We start from the raw sequence: 21,099 nt of genomic DNA on the forward strand, positions 1-21,099 counted from the left end.
CACTTTCAGACAATCAAACTTCTTTTTCAATTTCTTGAAATTTCACAAGTATTACTATATTCGTGTTTCTTCATTTTTAGCTCCAACTCTATTGAAGTGTTGTAGCTCACATTTTCATCTGTTTTCTTCCTTTTTTGATGAAGATGTCATCAATGTAGTGCAAGTAGAGTAGGGGCATTAGGGGACGAGAGCTGAGGAAGCGTTGTTCTAAGTCAGCCATAAAAATGTTGGCATGCTGTGGGACCATGCGGGTACCCATAGCAGTGCCGCTGATTTGAAGGTATACATTGTCCCCAAATGTGAAATAGTTATGGGTGAGGACAAAGTCACAAAGTTCAGCCACCAGGTTTGCCGTGACATTATCGGGGATAGTGTTCCTGACGGCTTGTAGTCCATCTTTGTGTGGAATGTTGGTGTAGAGGGCTTCTACATCCATAGTGGCCAGGATGGTGTTTTCAGGCAGATCACCGATGGATTGTAGTTTCCTCAGGAAGTCAGTGGTGTCTCGAAGATAGCTGGGAGTGCTGGTAGCGTAGGGCCTGAGGAGGGAGTCTACATAGCCAGACAATCTCCCATCCAACACAGAACCAGGACTGGTACAACTTAGCTCCTGAAGTCATCTCTCAGGATCACAGCATGGTTGTATTCTAAATGTGAAAATATTTTAAACTTAGCATGCTATTTGCCACCATACAGCACATTTGCCAACAGACACAGCAGTGACCAACAAAGACATTAGTGAGCCTGCAAAGGCTCATTTAACTTCACTACTGTGAATAGTTCTATGATTTCAATGAGACAATTCACAATAGCAAAGGTAAACACGTGTGTAGGTCTCGATGAGATCAGGGCCCAAATGGGAAGGCCAAATAAAATTATCAGAGCTGGTCAAATTTTCCTCAATTTCAAGTTTTTGACAGAATTTCTCATCAAAAATTCATTTTTTAACAAAAAAACTAATGTAAAATTTTCAACAAAAAAAGTAATAAAAAATGTGGTTTTTGGCCAGTTGTAATGCTGGTCAAAACTTTTCAACAATTTAAAAAATGGACAAAACTGCAGAACTTTGATATTTTGCAAAACAACAGTAAAATGTAGAAAAAATAAACCAAAGTGCTTTTTTACCAGCTAGAAAGTTTCCCCAGTTGGAGGCTCCAGCCACTGGGGAAAGAGCATATTCACACTTAGTCAGCATTCTTTAAAAATGAAAAATGAAAAATATTGAACAAAAGCTAACTAACATTTTCACTTATGAAGAAAAATTTTTCCGTTGAAAAATAGCCTGTCATCCAAAAATGTTTCACCAGCTTCTAATTACAACTAGGCCCTGGCCCTCCACCCTTAAATCCTACCACGTTACTGGCCAGTTTCCTTGGAAACATACCAGCATCTAGGAAAATTAATTTCAGTAGGACAACCAGAGAGCACCACTTTCTTTCATATTCATTGAAAGAAAAATCTGGAGTTACATGGAGTCAAAACAAAAAAAGAAGACAGAGACTCAACCACAGCTCTCTGACAGCAAGAAAATGCGCTATCTGATAAACAGTCTCTCTTGAAATGTCTCTTTTCAGTTCACAAACTGGTTTTCTTTCTACAGAAAGTGAAACACTTTCTAAACAAAGAACAGCTATGTTTCAAAACGAACAGATTATCTGAGATCACAATTCTTTTAATACAAAAATGGTTGTACATCCAGATCATGGCAGCTTTTCTTAGCACAATGCCATAGGCGCCTTTATTTAGGGGTGAAATCCTCTCAGTAATCAGTAGTAGTAGATTAGAGCTCCCCTGAAATGCGCTAGAAATAAGTTGCACCTTTTCTACTTCATCAGCCAGATTTTGTTTTGCTTCGTGTTTCTTTTTTCAAACCACATAGTGTTCGATGGAACTGGATATCTCAGCAGACCTTTCAACTCTAGTTTACTGCTCGGAATCCAACCAGAGTCAGCAGAGATCAGAAATCTAATCTGTATATCAGACAGCTGTTTTAATGGCCTAGGTGACATAGGTTGGTAGCTTCAGTCAAGATCCTAGTGGAAAGAAGTCAGCATCATCAAATCACCATCACAAATGTGAAAAAAAAGTAAATTTCAGACGAAAGTTTAAATGCCTTCTTGATGTTGGTATGGTATTTATTAGAGGTGGCTTTTACCAGGAAAATCCATGTTTTTACTGCCCAGGGAAAATCTAGTTAGTACCAGTTTAAGGCATTTTCTACAATGAATCCTGTTAATCTGATGTAATTGGGACTGGGGCCAGATCAGATCATCAAAACTTTTGATAATCAGGAGAGTGGGTGGGGCTCTGACTGTCAGCCCCAGGCAACGGGGCTTCCTTCGCCTCTTGACCTCGCCACCCCGTTCAGTTAATACAGAGAGTTGGATAATGGAGGCTTGGATAAAACAGGGTTCTAATGTATTTAAAACTGTTTGATTAATGCACACCACAAACCACATTACATTTAGCTTTAGTTACATATCCAAATTGTGGTAACATAAGGCAGTAGATTCATAGATTAATTTAGGGTTGTACAAATAGAAAGTAAAACTACAGTGGGCACAATACTAATAATGCATGTAACCATAATACTGAACATCAGAATGTCTGTATACATTTTGGTTCAGTATTTTCTCAAGGAAGTTATACGTGTTATAACTCATATGTCTGTTTTCAATATCACATAAACAAAAGTCAAAAACATTCAATTACATGAAAACAAGAATAATGCAGAATGATAGGCTTGAAACATTAAGCAATCAGAAGCATGCAGAGTTGTAGACTACCAGTCCAGGTCCATTTGGCCACACAGCATTCGGCGGCAGCAGACCAACTTTGGTGTAACGCACAGACCGAGCTGATTCCTCAGCTTTGAATGGATGTTTCCAAAGTTTGAAAGATTTGTTCTATGCTTGCTGACCTTGCTGGACACTGGGCAATTTCACCACCAGTTCCATGAAGTCAGAGGGAACATCTGTATTCTTCAGATTTTTCCAGCACGTTACAGGTGAAGCGTTTTCCTTGATATCGGTTGAAAACATTGATTATGGCTATAGAGCGTCTTCTATTTTAAATGCAAGTACATATGGCAGAAAGTCAGGATTTCTGCTGAGAGACCATGGCTGTGCAATTTCTTCTTGTTCAGCTGACCAGATGCTTTTCCGTGTGATGTGTTGCATGCTTCCACACTAAAGCAATCAGTAAATGTGTCTAACAGTTTCCCTGCTACCTGCTTTAGAATGGGCGCTTTGTAGTCTGGCCTTAGGTTGCTGATCATTGCTTGAAAAGTTGGATGTTCAATAACAGAATATTACAGGCACACAAAAATTCAGGTATTTTCCAGTCTATCTTTTGTTTAAATTCTAGCGTTGCTTTTGTTACAAACACATCCATTTTTGCTTGAGAAAAATCATTATATTTCCTCCTCATTGTCTTTGGCCAACCTGGATCTGGCTCTTTTGATGTACTTGGCAATGGTATTGCAGTGTTAACAATATCTTCATCCTCAGAGTTTGATTCTAACACAATGCAAATAGATTTAGTCACCGTCAGTGGTTCTGGTGTCTCTTCATACTTTCCACTGCATTTTTCAAAACGTTTCCTCATATTGTCTTCCTTTCCACACATTTTTTTCCTCAAAGACTCTGCCATCTTCATGAATTTTTCTCAAAATAGCCATGAATTGGGCAAAGTGGTCTTCCATCTTTGCTCATGTTGGAATATTCTGACTTGAGTCACTGTACTGGAGTCAAGTGGCACTCCAGCCACCCAGATCAAGAGACAGGGTACTGGACTAGACAGTTAATTTGTCAATTTACTTCAAACAGAATTTGAAACTTCTGAATCTGGCAATTCCCCTTCCTTGTTTGCTAAACAAATAGGTAATTTTCATTGCTAAATAAGGAAGGGAATTCCTAAATACAGACATTTCAGTCTCTAACATAGCGAAGACAGTAACATATAGCTTTAGGTTGAGACTCTTTTTTTATTTAGTTTATTTCCTTTAATCAAAATTAAACAGACCATATTACTGCAAAACTATTATCAAATTGCTATATATATTTCAATCATTTTCATAGTTTATTTTAATAAGAATTCCCCTTTCCCCACTGTTTCTGGTTTAAACTGGTATTTACTGGCACCCTATCCTAAACCAGTTTTTCCCAGGGAAATTGCCAACCTTTATGCCAACCCATCTACAATTGAGACATATTTGTGTGGTGGTACGGGTAAGCTTCAGTGCTTAATTGGTAATTAAAGAGGTGCTGGGTCTCAAGTAATTTTTTTACATTCATAACTGATGTAGCAAGCTCAGAGGTGCTGGAGCTATGAAGTTCCGAGCCAAGAGGTCGGAGGGTTCATCCTGGCACAAATTAAGCACTGGTAATGTTATACTACTACTGTTCATGCAGCGGATAAATAAAGGATATCAGTTTCCGATGCTATCAATCAGATAACTTTTATCAGCACTTCATTTTTTAAAAAAGTATATAGCTACTGCATTAAGCATTTTATTTTTAAAAAGTCAAACATGATCATTCTGTTTTAGCTATAATTCTGAATTTTAGAAATTAAACAGAAAGAGACATATCATATATTATTATTTGAGTCCCAGTTCTCAGCAGCAAATGGTATAAACAAAGTCACACGCTGTTATTTGGAATGCAGATCCACTTTATATACATTAACTCCAACTGAAATTTCTGAACTTGACCTATCTGTCCAAGGTCTTGGTGATTTTGGCTAATGGACTGAAGTGTCAACTATTTGCAACACACACACAAATCAAAAAGCTTAGGAAGGTTGTGTGAAAAATCATAATTACTTTTCTCATCTCAAAAAGAATGTATGGGAGAACAGACGACAAAATTTTGTCTGGTTGCTTTTTAGAGTCATTCAACATGCTCACTTCAGGTAAGTATTGCTGCATTGGGTTGGAGGTTGGAAGGTAGAGGTGTCATTGTCTAATGGCTAACATCTCTATTAACTTACTTTAAAGGCTGAATGTTTCCTGAAGGTAAAGTGTGCAGTATTTCAAAACCGAGTTTTTCCAGATTTGGAGTAATATGATAATATATTAAATAGTTGTTCTTACATAAGGAGAACTTGATGGTAACAGAACTCGTTTTGAAGTCCACTGTTAGTCTCTAAGGTGCCACAAGTCCTCCTTTTCTTTTTGCGGATATAGACTAACACGGCCGCTACTCTGAAACCTATACTGGGAAGGAGAGCCAGCATCTCAATTACAATTACACAGAGCATCAGGAATAAAAGGTATCCCTTTTTTGTTGCATTTTAGGTTTATCACATTGTTTCATTAATAAAACTTTTTACAACATTCCTGTTGAAACACCGTGCATGTAAAGAGTAATCTTGATTTGAGCCAGATTCTTGTTCACTGCATGAGCCCAAAATAAATCCTTCTCAAGGGCTATTTTCCCTTCAAGTAACAAGAATTCAAATTTAGTTGTCTTGAGCTATGCACTTACATCTGTTCTAGGTGATTAATATTGTTGATATGGGTATACAGTATGTTTCATGGTAGGTATGAGAGATTAATTGGCTTCTGAAGGCTGTCTTGAGGTTTATCTACTAAAACCTGGAAATTTTTGTTTTTTAAAAAGAGGGTGTTCTGGGGCCTATTACTCCCACCACATGGGGGTGTTACTCAGATCCTGTGATAGGAGAACTGGGCTTCTGCGTCTTAGTTTCTAAGTATTTAGAAAACAGTTATGTTCTAGGTAGGGTTAAAATTGCAGAGTCATGAAAGACAGAGGAAATGGGCAAATGTAGGGTGAGTTTTAGAACAATGGGTGGGAGGGAGGGAAGGTGATCCAAGCAACTTTTGGGTACAAATTCAACTGTGTAGGGGGGAGCCGGGGGAAGAGAGGGGGCTGTTAGATATAGTCTTCCCATATCTTTTGCTTAGTAAATGTTATGTTTATGGAAGACATGCTGTGTTGCTTAGATATTTATGCAAGGCTCTGTAAAGAGCTGTGCTAGCAGCAGGAGAGTTTGCTCTCTACCTTGGTATCTGATTAGAGTCAAATCTTGAGGCAGGGTTGCTCTCTGGGACTATTGCCTGATAAGATTCCTTAAAGAAAAGCCTGACTACTACTAGAAACCACCTCTGTTCCCGGATGGGTGAATGGGTGCGAAGAAAATAAGTCACCAGTAGAATATAGCCAGACTCCATATTACTGACCTCCCCTCCACACACAGCTGAATGCAAAGGGCGAACGATACACATTTATTTTTTTTATATTTTTTTTTTCAGTGGTAAGAAGCAACAAGACTATCTGAGAGAAGACATTAAGTAAGCCCGAGTGAAATGAAAATGGTTTCCCTATTGGGTGTAAATATCTCCATGTATCAGCTATTCCTAGTTCTGCAAGTATTGAAGCAAAAGGATTATTTCTATTCATTACTAGAGCAGGGAGTTTTAGAAATGCTCTTTCGTCATCTGAAACTGTACAGCTATTTTCTTATCATATGCATTCACTCACCTGGCACAGCAAAACTACATGAATATACATTTGTAGTTAGAAAATTGTGCAGCCTTGCTATTGTTATGAGAAAATAATCGAGACAGAAAAAGTGGCTGCAATTATCACCCACTGCAAAACCACTTTCTGAACCAGTGTAGGTGTTTACTGACTAAAGATTATGATGTTATAATCATAATATACATTAATGATCAATCATAAGGAATCTGCTTTCTATTTAATTAATAAACTGTAACAGGCAATAATGAGGAAGAATTATGTTGGGCTGAATTCATGCTTAACCAGAGCTTCTGTCTCAAGGGATTAAACGCTTTGGATCTTTGACTTAAGTATATTTTTAAAGACAGGACTTTAATTAAATTAACTTGACAAGCTACGGCATAAAGAGTGGGTACACCATGACCACAGTTTTTTAAAATGCAGAATTATTCAGTGGGGATTTCTCTGGCTAGATTAAATTATGACATTATTTAATAACTGAATATATATGTAACACAGCCCTGCATTTCAATTTATCTTCAACACATGGTTACAGTTCAGCCAGCATGTCATAAGCCCCCGCAGCTAAACCAAACTGAAACTGCAATTTCAAGCAAAGGAGCACAGTTCCCAAATGCATTCTACATACAGTGATCACATAGCCCACGGTTTGGTTATCAATCAGTGTTCAGCACCAAGCCATACTAAAGCTGACTGCATATATCCACTGCATCACAGTTCCCCTATTTCCATTTGTCTATTTTTGTGATAAATTCATTAAACTACAGTCTTTTGGGGGGGGGGGTCTGAAATACTTTGATTTCCCTATTTAAAGCAAAAATATCAAAACTGAACTCTTTCCTCCCAAGAATTTTCCAAGACTATCATAACTTATTATTAAAGATGGGAGAATTTATACTATAAGGTACCATTGAACTTTACCACTACAGTTAAATGCAAGGTGGCCAAAATGCAGCCTGGGGGCCTCATAAGTTCCTCTAGCTCAGGAGTTCTCAAATTGGGGGTCGAGACCCCTCAGGGTGTCACAAGGTTATTACACGGGGGGGTCACGAGCTGTCAGCCTCCACCCTAAACCCCACTTTGCCTCCAGCATTTATAATAGTATTAAATATATAAAAAAGCATTTTTAATTTATAGGAGGGGTCGCACTCAGGGGTTTGCTATGTGAAAGGGGTCCCCAGTACAAAAGTTTGAGAACTACTGCTCTAGCTCTCCTAATTCAGTATTAAAGATGTAATTTTGTCTTGTGCAGCCCTCTGCACAGAAGCTAAGTCCCAGTGTTGTTTTAAAGTTACTGTGTGTGAAATTTCTTCCTTTTACTGACATTTTGAAAATTATCCTAATATTCTTTAGCTTAGATTATCTGTAAAATTGTTTGGCCAGAAACTCCAAGTTTGTTTTACTAAGAGATATGGCTTTTAATTGTTTGTTTGTGGTTACGATTTTTTGGAAGAGGGGGAACACAGGGAGAGGCAATAGAGAAATTACAGAATAACAGAATACAAATATTTTGGAGAGGTTGCTGGGGATCATGGGAGAACAATAGAAAAAGCCAGACTTTTAGCTATGTTAAACTTCAAATGCTTAACATTTTTAGATATAATACTAGTGCTTAAAGGTTTTCCACATGAACAAAAAAAGCTTTCCATTACTCCACCTATCCCACAGAAGCATAATTTTCCCATCTCCACACATGCACATATCTCCTGTAGACTGCTGAGGGGTTTGGAGTATGGGAGGGAGTTCGGAGCTGGGGTAGGGGGTTTGGGCGCAGGCTCCAGAAGGGAGTTTGGGTGTGGGAGGGGGCTCAGGGCCAGGGATTGGGGTGGAGGCTTTGGGCAGTGCTCACCCTGGATGGTTCCCCGAAAGTGGCAACATGTCCCTCGGCTCCTAGGCGGAAGGGTGGCCAGGCGGCTCCACGCGCTGCCTTCGCCCAAAGGTGCTGCCCCCGCAGCTCCCATTGGCCATGGTTTCTGGCCAATGGGAGCTGTGGAGCCAGCACTTGGGGTGGGAGCAGCATGTGGAGCTCCCTGGCCGCCCCTGCACCTAGGAGCCAAGGGACACATCACTACTTCCAGGGAGCCACACGGAGCCAGGTAGGGAGCCTGCCAGCCCAGTGCCAACTGGACTTTTATGGCCCAGTCTGCAGTGCTGACCAGAGTCACCAGGGTCCCTTTTCAACCAGGTGTTCCAGTCGAAAACTGGACACCTGGCAAGTAGCAACCCTAGTTGAAACACGCACTACAGATAAAGATACAAAATTGCAAGCTCTGCATAGACTTACATAAACCTGCATCATCATATAATCATCACATTTAATAAAATCACATTGTTTACCCCCTTCTCCTCTGTCAGCATGACACAAAATGAGAAAACTTATAACTTAATGCCTTCTATATTCCTTTTGATATTGTATGAAGTATTTAATAAACTGTATTTAAAAGCAACAATGCACATCCAAGGGTATACTTTCATTATAGAAGAAAACAAGGGTGCAAAATTAATGTTGGGGTGGATGGAGACAATAGCGATAAATGATCACACAGCAGTGGGGAATAGGGTAGAACCTTTGGAGCTGTTCCTTAGCTGGTGTAAATTCTCATAACTCCATAGACTTCAGTGGAGCCATGACTATTTATCCCCGTTGAGGGTCAGCACCTTTTATTGGTCTTTCTAATCTTTCCTACATTTGGGTCCTTTTAAAGTACAGTATATTCACTGACTATGTAAGTAAAGTTATTTGGGGGTTGTTTTGTTTATTGAAGCAACTTCAAACTTACATCTTTTGTTTGAGAGGATTTTCTGCATATTCAGCAGATGCTGGCATATTACTAGATCTCCAGAGGCACAATCTTTCATATTTACTTCATCACCATTTGTTCACAGAGTGTTCAATACATATTCAGTTTGTTATTTTAGCCTTTGGCCCATAACCTGTTTGTTCACATTAAGAGCTGAAATAACTATTTTTAGACCAATTTTATTTTTCAAAAATAGCATCACTAGTCCTTAGGAAGATCTGAGGGCCACATTTTAAAGGTATTTAGGTTCCTAGAGAGGCAGCTAAGCATTCTGATGCTGAAAAGCTCCCTTAGTTTGGTCCGTTGGGCTATTGGGCACAGAAAGTCATGCTGCTTAACTCAATATTTGCTTAGCAGTTAACTTTTAAATAAAATAAACAGAAACGCTAATAGAACATTCTGAGCACCAGTAAACCCAAGGGCCTGTGTGGTAATGCTGTCTAGGTCTCCTGTCTGGGCCTTGATATTTATGTTTTTTCTTCACTTCAGGTCCCCATGCTACTACCAGTAAAACTTCTATAAATCACCCACTTTCCTGTGCCTCATCTGTAAAATGGGTATACTACTACATGAATCCCAGATTCAAAAAAGAATCCCTATTTGTAAAGCATTTTGAGATCTACTGATAATACTGCTTATATAAGAACTAGGCATTATTATTCAGGACGGTGAGTGCTTAATTTGATGCACGTGCTTAAATTCCACTGAAGTCAGATTAAAGTTAAGCATGTGCCTAACTGTTTTCCTAGATCAGGGACTCAACAAAGTGTTATTTATCTTGATTAAGGAGTGACCAGTTCTGCCACTTTACAAGTAATCCCAGTGAACCAGATTCTGTCAGTCTAACTCATGCTGAGTAGTATCTTACTTCATAAGTGCTGCTACTGATTTCAATGGGACTACTGTAGAGTTGGGGTATTATTCAATACGAGTAAGGGTGGTAGAATCTAGCCCAGTGAGAATAAGGCTAGAAGAACCAGGCCCTTACTGCTTGTAAAGCATTTTGGGCCAGATTGCGATGTACACAGTAAGTCAGGGTCTTACTTCTTGAGTATTCCTATTCAAATTAATAGGACTACTCAAAGAGTAAGCCAATAATTCAATGCCAATAACGGTATCCAATCTAGTTCTTGGTGAGCCTCATTTGAAAAGCGGAATGCATGAGGCACATATTATTGCTTTTCTACATCTTCTTTGATCTGTGAATTCTATTTTTTTAAATCAAACAAAAAAAAGAGAAATTTAGTCCAACTTCTGTAGATGCTCATGTTTTCTGAACATTATTGTAGATTTTTGTCTTCATTTGATTTTAAAATTTTCAGAAGAAAAATGTTTTAAGTAACTTATCCCAAAGGCAGATAAAGATCATATGGTTCTAGAGTCAATTCATTCACATTTTCTGCATGTTTAAGCTGTAGGCTACTATTTGGAATGTTTTATTTCCTCTTAAAAGAGCGATTTACAATAATTTAATACCTACTACTTTTGAGGTTGGAGCAAGAGGTTACTGTAACTTTACAATGGACACTTTCAATTTAAAAATCACATTTCTGTCAAAAACTGCTTTACCTACTATTACTACAACTAACACCAAAGATTGGATAGCTGGCAGAGATAAGAGAAAGGTTTCCCCTCTATTTTACAGTTTGCTTATTTTATGAGTCTGATGGCATTTTGTGTACAGTTGGTTTCACTGTCTTTTTTTGCAACCAAGTGGTTTTCCTTTTGAGGATCTTTCAGACAGAGGAGAGAGAAAAACATTTTTTAAAAATAGGAAAATGTGGGTGAAAAAAAAATCATAGTTGTCAGAGGGACCCAGGACAGATGCAATGTGTAGAAAGTACTTAAGATTCACTTGTTTGAAACTGATTTGCTTTCAAGTTCAGGGTGCCCATTTAAGCATCCTTACTGCAGCAGATCATTAAGTGTTTACAAATGGAATGTTACCTGATGCCAGTCACCATAATCAATGAGGTCACAACTGGTAGAACAAGGTCCACAGATTAAGGTAATAATATAAAAATTAACCTATACATTTCTAATTATTTTTAATGTGATGTGCGGCAATAATGGACTAACTCTTATTTCTGTCTGCAGTGATGACCATTGAATCTGAAAGGGAACCTTCAATTTTTGTTGCATTTTTTTTCTTCATTTTTTTTTTCCTTCTCAGGATTAGAAAATTTAGCTTTTGATTCTGACTTGCAAGATCCTGACTGCAAAGTTAGGTCTACAACTGTGAGTCTGCCACGCCTATTTAATCTATCTGTCAATTAAGGCAACATGTATATTACACCCAGCTACTGAGAAAAGCAAAGCTGTCAACATACAGCAACTATCCATGCTAGGTATAGTCTCCAAAGAATTTTTCCACCACTTCGTACATTTAAAAAGGGTTGGGACAAGACCCTGACAAGTAGCTTTTCCTAAATCGTCTATCCCACTTTCCTCTGGACTAATTTATCCCCTATCAATAAAAGTGCAAGAACTGGCATGGATGATGCAAGGGTAATTTATCCAAGGTTTAATGTAAGGAACATTGTCTTCCTAGTTGAAGACACACTTGTATATCCTAGGTAAAATCCTGACTTCACTGAAGTCATCCCAAGTTTTGCCATTAACTTCACCCTCTCTGCCTACTCCTTACACTTTTTTCAGCCTGCAATAGCTTGTTGTACCAATCTCTTCTAATGAACTAAAAAATCAGGCATCTGCACTCATCATGAATGCAAAGTCACATTTTAAAATGAATTCAGTTTTAGTAGACCTTGTACTATCCTGTGGCAAATATATATCTCAGTCATCGACTGACCATCTATAATGTACATGCAACATGGGGAATGGACCTGTCACTTTTCAGCTCCTAAAATGTAGGGTGCAAATCCAGTGCACTAATGGAATATTTTTCACAACAAAGTCAACTTTTAGATTTATTCTACTCAGCAGATGGCAGTGGGGTACATACACACAAGCAAGTGCATTGTAAACTTTTGCAGAGTTAAAACTCTGAGTTCAAATCTATTGAAGCTCAGTATAAATAAGCAGGAGCTGCTGAGAGTTTGAGAAATTCTTTGATGTATGGAGTTAAAATTTTGTTTTGAAGGCTTTGCTGAAAACCAATTTCATGTGTAGTGTGCCAAACCTTAGAGTTTTAGCCTGAGCCTCAGACTTCTAAGAGGTTTTTCATACCCTAAGAACTGCTTCAACAGTCAGAAAATTTTGATTGTGCACAGGCATTTGCAACTTTGACTGACATTTAACAGAACAGAGGGGGAACAGAGTTCAGACAAACCACAAAGAAGATAGTTCATGAGAGTCACTTGTCTCATTGTCTCTGTCCATTTAAAATAGGATACATTATTTTTCTCTTTAGAAAACGTTCAGGTTTGTTTCTAATAGCAGAAAAAAAGCCCAGGTGGTAGGTGAAAGGAATGGGAAGGGGAAAAGGCCTGTGGAGAACCGTAAGCAGGTCTGTACCCCTCCCAAAGAAGTCAGTGGCTCTTTACAAATGGAAAAAACAAAACAAAACAAAAACACACCATCAGCTTTCTCGTTCCAAGAATCTTCTCTGAAACTTCTCTCACCTCTGGAATAAAAGCTACCATTCAGTCTTCCAAGGCATGTTTCAAAACACAATGGAAAACACAAGTTTCCCAATAGGCATGTTATCTGACATTTAGGGAACTCCTAGTCAGAAGATTTTAAGAAGATGGAAGAGGTTTTCTTTATTCCCAAGCATTCATTTAGAAGTGACCTGCAAAACTTCAGAGATTCTAGCCATGCCCCTAAATACAGAAATTCTCTCCCATATAAGACATTTGTCCCGGATGATTGGTTTTAATCTCAGAAATTCTAAATTAATCATCTATATGAAATTCAGCTAGTTAGATTATGGGCCAGATCCTGCAAACTCTCCACACACAGAATATTTCCTGATTTCAATGGGAGTTCCACATAAGAGCAAGCCCAAAGTCTCTAGTGAACTCTATCTTAAGTTTGAAATTCATTAGCATACACAAAAAGGGTTAGCTACAGTCCTTGATAAGAACACACAGTAAAAAGAAATATTGCCCGAACATACTAACATTTAAAAAAAATCAGTTTGAAAGTTAACATGAGGACGAATAAATCTGAGAAATAGCCCATAAGACAGACCCCTCTGAAAGGCAACAAAGGTATACTGTGTTGTGGATTTACCTTATTATAGTCCATGCTGGCAGCACCATCTATTACTCTATTATGATTCCCTTCCCATAACAAGACCCTGTTTTCACTTTGCCAGACTTGAAAGGTTTGAGCTGAAATTTTCCATGCTGGGTGTCTGCCTCAGGTTGAATTCTTTTGGAAAATCTGAGCCAAAACAGTTGGCTATTTCTGAGAACGAGCCGAGGCGAACGTATGTTTTCCTCAAGTTCAGAAATTCTACAGACCTTGCATATGAAAAGCTCAAGTGCCCCCTGCTTTGGAGCAGGGAATTATAATTTGGCAGGGGTGTGTTATAAGTAGGGCCTACCAAACTCTCGGCCGTGAAAAGAGCGTCACGGTCTGCAAAATCTGGTCTCCCCGTGAAATCTGGTCTTGTGTGTACTTTTACCTTATACTATATAGATTTCACCAGGAGACCAGCGTTTCTCAAACTGGGGGTTCTGACCCAAAAGGGGACCACTGGGGGTGGGGGAGAAGGGAATCCACGAGGTTATTGTAGGGGGTTTTGGTATTGCCACTCTTACTTCTGTGCTGCCTTCAGAGTTTGATGGTGGCTGGAGAGCGGTGGCTGCTGGCCGGGTGCCCAGCTCTGAAGGCAGCGCCCCACCAGCAGCAGCAGCGCAGAAGTAAGGGTGGCAATACCACAACCCCCCTAAAATAGCTTTGTGACACCCCCCCACAACCTCCTTTTGTGTCACGGCCCCTGCAGGTACAACACTGTGAAATTTTAGATTTAAATAACTGAAATAACGAAATTTACTATTTTTTAAATCCTATGACCATGAAATTGACCAAAATGGACCATGAATTTGGTAGGGCCCTAGTTATAGGCCAGCGATTATATTTACATTTGTCTTCAAAAACATGTTATATTTTATTTTAAAACAGTTTATTTTTGCCTGGGCCAGAGAGAATTCAATAGTACAAAGAAGCCGTTATTTAGCATTAACAATAATACTAACTGCCAGTCTCTTATTTGAAGCAAACAGACTACAGTTGATAAAAAAAATGAATTGAAAGCTTTTTCGCTGATTGTTTTTGTAAAAAGGTACCGATTGAGCTTTTAGTTTTGAAGTTGGCAGGTTTGATTAGTGAATTTATACAATACCATTTGTGTCTTATGCCCGGCTTGCCCAGCAGCACTGCTAAAATTAAGGGTTTGTCGGTAAATCCTTTACAACCACTCCTCGCTCTCCAGTCCAGAGAGGTTTATAAATTGGTCATTTTAATTTTGCTTTAGTCAGTAATTTCTCATACGAGTTCTATGGCCCAGGATCATTGTTTTTTAGAGCTGGTAGAAATTTTTCAAACAAAAAAATGTTTTGCGGTTTTCAAATGCCATTTTTTTTTAAATGAAAGCTTGTCTAGATTGTCAACATTTTTCATTTTTCACAAAAAAATTGTGCCTTTCTTCAGAAAGCTTTCTTTAAATTAACGAAAAAGTTACCAGGATTTTTCATGTAAGGAAAACCATGAATATTTACTGAAAATTCCTGCAGCTCAGCTGGAGGTGAGAGAATCCCACTGAGATGCAGGGTTGCATGGCAGTGCTGCCAAATGTATGTGAGACAGTGGACCCGTACCAGTCCTCTACAGAGCAAAATAACAGTGTTATGACATATGGCAACCTAGGCCCATGTGATCAGCTACTGCAGTTACAAACTGTGGATTTCAGAGTAACAGCCGTGTTAGTCTGTATTCGCAAAAAGAAAAGGAGTACTTGTGGCACCTTAGAGACTAACCAATTTATTTGAGCATGAGCTTTCGTGAGCTACAGCTCATTTCATCGGATGCATACCGTGGAAACTGCAGAAGACATTATATACACACAGAGACCATGAAACAATACCTCCTCCCACCCCACTGTCCTGCTGGTAATAGCTTATCTAAAGTGATCATCAAGTTGGGCCATTTCCAGCACAAATCCAGGTTCTCTCACCCTCCGCCCCCCCCCCCCCCAACTCACTCTCCTGCTGGTAATAGCCCATCCAAAGTGACCACTCTCTTCACAATGTGTATGATAATCAAGGTGGGCCATTTCCTGCACAAATCCAGGTTCTCTCACCCCCTCACAAGAGAGTGAGTTTGTGGTGGGGGGGGGGGGGGCGGAGGGTGAGAAAACCTGGATTTGTGCTGGAAATGGCCCAACTTGATGATCACTTTAGATAAGCTATTACCAGCAGGACAGTGGGGTGGGAGGAGGTATTGTTTTATGATCTCTGTATGTATATAAAGTCTGCTGCAGTTTCCACGGTATGCATCCGATGAAGTGAGCTGTAGCTCAAGAAAGCTCATGCTCAAATAAATTGGTTAGTCTCTAAGGTGCCACAAGTACTCCATTTCTTTTTGCAAACTGTGGATTAACCTTTCTGCATATGATGCAAACCATGTTTAAGCCAACCATGTCAGTAACTGGTTACAAACTCACTTGAAAGTCATAGTGTAAACAGAGCTTCTAGGCAACCAGGCAGGCATCCTGGCAGGGTAAAAGGGGGGGGGGGATTCATTTTAGTACTGACTGACTTAATATGCCAATCTTACTTGCTATCCTATTATTGTGACTCAACTGAAATCTGTATTGTAAATATAACGTCTTTTTTTATTACTTTATACCATAGAATCAAGTAATGCTGTTCAGGTTGCTTGGGTTGGTGTTTGCATATGTTCCTCTTCAGTCTCAGCCCTCAGCCTCTGTTTTCTTTCTTACAGGGTCACTTTCCATGGAGAACACGTAGACATGAACCAATTCAGGAGGTTAAAAAAATGGAAACAAAAATTTATAAAAAATGTTTGCCTTTTATAAATAAAAGTCAAAATTGTTGAAAAATTTCATACAAATTTCAAATATCAGCCAACCATATAGCTGGTCAAAAAACAAGGAAAAACGGCTCTGAAATTTTCATGATTTCCCCTCCTCGCCAAAATCAGAATTTCAATGGTTTTTGACCAATTCTATCAGCCACGGGGGAAATGGTACAACTGGACTGAAAACAACTGCTTACACCAATGGCCGAATTGACTCTGCACCATTTTCTAAAATTGAGAAAAAAATGCTAATTCATCATATTAGCATCAATCCTGCAAACACTTTATGAACATGGATAGCTTTAAGAATTTGAGGCACTCCATTCATTTCCAGGAGTCTACCCACATGCTTAAAATTAAACATATGCTTAAACAATGAGGAGTACTTGTGGCACCTTAGAGACTAACAAATTTATTTGGACATAAGCTTTCGTGGGCTAAAACCCACTGATGAAGCTTATGCCCAAATAAATTTGTTAGTCTCTAAGGTGCCACAAGTACTCCTCGTTATTTTTGCTGATACAAACTAACATGGCTACCACTCTGAAACATATGCTTAAGTGTTTGCAAGATCAGTGTCATTGTGAACAAGTATGTTTCTTTACCTCTATTAAAACACTTGTATTATTAAAACTGAAAAAAACTTTAAAAATCCATTTTACTTCTCAATTTTGTATTCCTCTTAAAAGAATGGGGCAGGGAGTGGGGGAATCCATGAAGTCAGTTTTGTTTTTAATTCATTAAAGTCAGTTTCACTTCCAGGTGTCTCAGTATTACAACATTTTGTTTGAAATTACTCAAGATATTTATTTATTTTAAAAGACAACTTTCTATTGTAATGTTTAAAAGTTCTGGAGACATTCCTGATGTTCTTAAGGTTACTAAAGACCTACTTTTATGAAATATAACTTTGGGGCCAAAATCATGTATTCCTTTAAGCAACTTGCCCTAGGTCACACAGCAAGTCAGTGGCGAAACTGAACATATATTCCAACATTCCTAATTGATAGATACTGAATGGCAGCGTCCACTCATTCTTGAGGTGGGCTGCCCAGAGGTGGAGAGAAGCCTGTTCCTGTCTCTAGCTAAAAAGACTTTAGTCTTCATGTCTGCCAGCCAAGCACTTTTGAACAACACTAAATTTGCAAGTAATATACATTACCACACACAAGGAGCTACATTAATGTTATGATTTGCCTTTGCAACCTTAATTTAGCCCACTTGTATATATGTATTGGTCACATGCATTATGATACATTCTTTGTTTACATGATATACTGTGCTCTGAATTAAGCAGGGATCCTGGAGGAAAGATTTTAGCAAGCTATTAACTCTTTTACAGAATTTGAGCACATGTTTATATGCAGTGTCACATATATAGAAAGAAATATAGGTGAAAAAATTAAAAACTTGAAAACTGAATAAAATATATTCAATATGGAGTAAAGTTTTTTGAAGCAATGGGATGGCCTTCGAGCTCTGCTATAATGAAACTCATAAAGTCAAATGTCCCCCAGTGAAGGTAAAATATTTTACAATAAATGCTGAATTATTTCCCCCATTCCACAGCACACACTTCTGCTAAGAAGTTCCCAATCTCTACCCACTTATGTTTCTTTCTTAAAGAAATCTAAGGCATTGAACCTGCAATTATTAGTTCCCTGGCAGATTGCTGAACCTGTGTGACATGGCTGCCCACCCACATAATATCAATTGCAGAAAAAGGGCTTTAATCATAGCTCAACATTATGATTTCTGTACATTAACTACTACTCAGAGAAAATAATGAAAACCTAGCAATAGCTTTTATTAAAAATATATACTGCTTTGTATTTATACAGGAGTGCTTGGGATTCAAATGGCAGTATTAAAACAAGTATTTGCTGTAAGAAATTATTAAACTGTGCTTGGCTTAAAATATATATTAATAAAAAGTGTTTTTAAACTTAAGCATCTTACTCTTTGCTACCTGTCTTCCAAAGGATGTGTGTTTGTTATATTGCCTGATAACAAACACACCTGTTGGGAAGTATTTGTTTGTTTGGCTGGCCAAGAGGTTTGACCTACAGCAGAACCTCAGAGTTACAAACTGACCAGTCAACCATACTGGAACTGGAAGTACGCAATCAGGCAGCAGCATTCAGACAAACAAACAAGGCACAGTACTGCGTTAAATGTAAACTATGAAAAAATAAAGGGAAAGCAGCATTTTTCTTCTGCATAGTAAAGTTTCAAAGCTGTATTAAGTCAGTGTTCAGTTGTAAACTTTTGAAAAAACCACCCCAACTTTTTGTTCAGGGTAACAAACATTTCAGAGTTAGGAACAACCTCCATTCCCAAGGTGTTGGTAACTCTGTTCGGCCGTCTGGCCAAAACACCGGCAGCAGGAATTTGGCAGAATAATAGCGTTTAATCTAAAAAAAAGGGGGGACGTCTCTAAAAAACTTCCGCCAAGGGGGCTGAGGGTTGTGGTTTGTTTCTTTCTTTCTTTCGCCATCCCAGAAAGTACAAGACACCTGCAGCCTGGAACAACAGCTCCTTCGCCCTGCCCCAAACCAATCCCAGCAGCAGCTGCTCCCGGGGACAAGCAGGGACGCGCTATTAGTGCGCTGCAAGGTGCGGCCACGAGGGGGGGGCCGGCAGGAAACAAGCCCCGCGGGAGCGCGGCCCTTTTGGGGCCGGAGGAGGGCAACTCACTGACGGGCTGGGGGCTTTAGGAGGGGAAACCGGCGCAGTGTAGACAGGGCAGCCCCCGCCTGCTTCTCCCCCCCCCGGGCGGGCCGCAGGGACGAGCGCTGGGCGGCGCAGCCTGTTGCGCGCTCGCGCCCCGGGCGCTGCGAGGAAATTCCAACCAGCCGCGTCCTTCCTCGCGCGGCTCCCCCGCCCCCGAAGCTCCCCTCAACTCACCTGGGGCGGCCGCGGCTCCCGCTCCCGCGCAGCCGGGGACCAGCCAGGTGGGCTCCGCAGGCGGCTCCCGGGGGAGCGGCGCCTCCCTGCGGCGGGAGGAGGGGCAGGGCGGGAGGCCGGGACGGGCGCGGGGCGAGGGGGGAAGGCGGCTGGCAGCGCGCAGCGTTGCGTGCACGCCCCGGGGCTGCCTTCCCCCGGCCGGCGCAGCCCGGGCACAGCTGGAGGCAAGGGCGGCGAGCCCGGCCCCTTCTCCCGCCAGTGACTCTGTCCTGCGCTCCGCTTGGGGAGGGGCTGGCATCGCGGGGGGGGTTCCCCTGGCCATGGAGCGCCCCCACCTCTTGCTGCAGTACCCGAGGAAGCGGCGGCCTTCCTTGTTTTGGGGACAAGTAAGGTCCCCACGTGCTTGTGAGGATCGCTGCGCTCGCTTTTGCTGTGCTTTTAATGAGGGATGCGGGCTGGGGTCACTTCATTCAGGGCCCGCAGCCTGGCTGAGGCAGCGCCAGAGACGCCTTTAGGAGGGGAGGCAGTGTGGTCAACTGGGCGGAGCACTGGCCTGGGAGTCAGGAGACGTGGGTTGTATTCCTGGCCCTGCCATTGGCCTGCTCTGCTGGGTGGTCTTGAGCAAGTCACTCAGGCTCTGTGTGCTTCAGTTTCTCCATCTGTAAAATAAGAACGATGTGGGGCTCCATAAGTGCTTTGAGATCTACTGATGGAAAAAGCTATGGAAAGGGTAGGTATTATTATAATTTCCCATGTGATGGCCCCAGATTTTTACAATCCAGCCGTGGATCCACCGACTCAGTTTTTCTTCCTGTGTGGAAGAAGCTGAAATTTTCTTATTAAAACTCCTATCCTCTACAATGCTAATGGACTCAAGAGGGCCCAGTTATAACACTGTTATCCCTGGGTGTAATACAAGTAAAAGTATTGTAGATGGGAGCCAAGCACCTCCATGACTTTGGGGTTAAGTACTGATGGCCTCCAGGGAAGGGCTGCTTCAGGAGGAAAAGGGTGTTCAGCCTCAGGCCATGTCAACCCCAGAAAGTTTTACCAGTAACAATTCCCCCAGCATTCAGCTGCAGGCATTGCTCTTTCGCTTTTACATATGGCTGCCTTGGCTACTGCAGCACATCCTCACAGCACCACACTTGTATTGGCATCTCAGTGTCCCTTGCACCCTCACATGGGACAGTGCCTTGTGGGAAATTAGGGGGTGATGTATTATGAGATGTCAGTGGTCCTCTTAGAGAATTTGGAGTGAAGGTCCCAAAAGTCCCTCTGCTCCACTTCCACCCATAATTGTCTCTTTTTTTGTCATTTTCTAAAATTCTTACAGTTTCCTCTGTTCCATCCTATAATTTGCCTTTGTGCCAGTTTTCAGTATCTGCCACCTTGCAGTCCGAAGCATGGATGCTAAACACATCTGTGAGCAGCTACCATGTCTGTTTTAGAGACAGGTTGACTGATTCTTTGGTATTTGTGGAGCCACAACAATCACTACAGCAGCTGGCCATGCAACAATGAAAATAAGAGTACTGAGGAGAGTGGATGATACAGACACTGACTGAAAGTCGCCTGCTACTGCAGGCATATAGTGACCAGCTCCACATGGTGGAGAGGTGGTTCTGGGCTGGGCTTGTGAAACAAGTATTGAGTGGTGGGGTCAGAGTGTGAGGCAAATCTGGCATAGCCAGTCGTGGCTTCACAGAATGTTCAGATGTGGAAGGCCATGTTCATTGCAGCTGTTGTGTGCTGAGCTCACCACATGCTGCTTGGCAGTGGAGAGATGGGGAGCAATCACCCAGTGGACACTTGCAATCTTGGATTGTTAGTGGTCAGCAAGCAATTGCTTTGATATGGTAAATTTATAGTAG

The 21,099-nt window shown here is 40.7% G+C and overlaps 1 protein-coding gene across 2 annotated transcripts in view; it reads right to left on the reverse strand.

The window, feature by feature from the left end:
• ARHGAP8 (Rho GTPase activating protein 8) overlaps positions 1-19,436 on the reverse strand; it is a 132,567-nt gene extending 113,131 nt beyond the window's left edge. The window contains exon 1 of one of the 2 annotated variants that reach the window (XM_084641893.1): positions 19,226-19,436. The gene's annotated coding sequence lies outside the window, so the exon portion shown is untranslated. The remainder of the gene's footprint in view (positions 1-19,225) is intronic. The other variant, XM_084641892.1, reaches the window with a different exon arrangement.
• Positions 19,437-21,099: the final 1,663 nt, after the last annotated feature.

This window comes from Lepidochelys olivacea, assembly GCF_965140295.1.
Source record: "Lepidochelys olivacea isolate rLepOli2 genome assembly, chromosome: 1".
Lineage (NCBI taxonomy): Eukaryota > Metazoa > Chordata > Testudines > Cheloniidae > Lepidochelys > Lepidochelys olivacea.